The 683-nt window shown below is 39.8% G+C and overlaps 1 non-coding gene across 1 annotated transcript; it reads right to left on the bottom strand.

The window, feature by feature from the left end:
- Positions 1–359: 359 nt before the first annotated feature.
- LOC111727767 lies at positions 360–439 on the bottom strand. Its single transcript, XR_002775236.1, has one exon. It is a non-coding gene; the product is annotated as a small nucleolar RNA SNORD22 (small nucleolar RNA).
- Between the last annotated feature and the right edge of the window lie 244 nt (positions 440–683).

Below are 683 nucleotides of genomic sequence, written 5' to 3'. Positions count from 1 at the left end.
CTGACCACTAAGTAAAAGACCCATGGTAAACTTTTGACAAGAAATGAAAGGGAGGCACATACAATCTGTCACCCCATCTCTTACTTTTATTACATCTAATTTTCTTTTCTTCATCATTTCTTGCATTGATATTTTTACAGCTTTTTAAAAAGCAGCCCTATTGGGCTAAGATGATTGTATGCTAACTTGAGCAGCTATGCTCTACAAGAAAGACTAAAATTTCCTTTCTGACGTCCTCTAAGACTTAGATTTCATCCCTATATGTTTTGTTCTTGCCTTAGATTTGCAAAAAATAAACTGATTTTTTTCAATAAGAGATTATTCTTCTCTTTCCCGTGTATAGGAATCCCGGTGACTCCTTAGATAGTTCTTGTGAAACAAACTTTCTTTTTCTCTCCAGGTCATCCAGTGGGTTTACCTTTCCAGGCTCTGGAACTAGTGTTCTGTAACCTCTGACCTTCCTGACCACTCTTTTTTTGAAATGCCTCTCTGTTTTCTTCACCTATCTCTTTTGGGCATTCCCCTACCTCTCTGTAATCACCTTTGCTAGCTTCTTTTCTTCCGGACTTTTAGCGTCCTGGTCCTCGACCCTCTGCTTTTCTCTGCTGCTCTCACTCCTGTGGCGAGCTTACCTACCTTACGGCTTTGTCCTGAGAATTTTCATCTCTATCAGAGGACAAGCA

This window comes from Otolemur garnettii, unplaced genomic scaffold (assembly GCF_000181295.1).
Source record: "Otolemur garnettii isolate 467f Iridium unplaced genomic scaffold, OtoGar3 scaffold00122, whole genome shotgun sequence".
NCBI lineage: Eukaryota > Metazoa > Chordata > Mammalia > Primates > Galagidae > Otolemur > Otolemur garnettii.
This window is presented reverse-complemented; position numbering and strand designations above follow the sequence as displayed.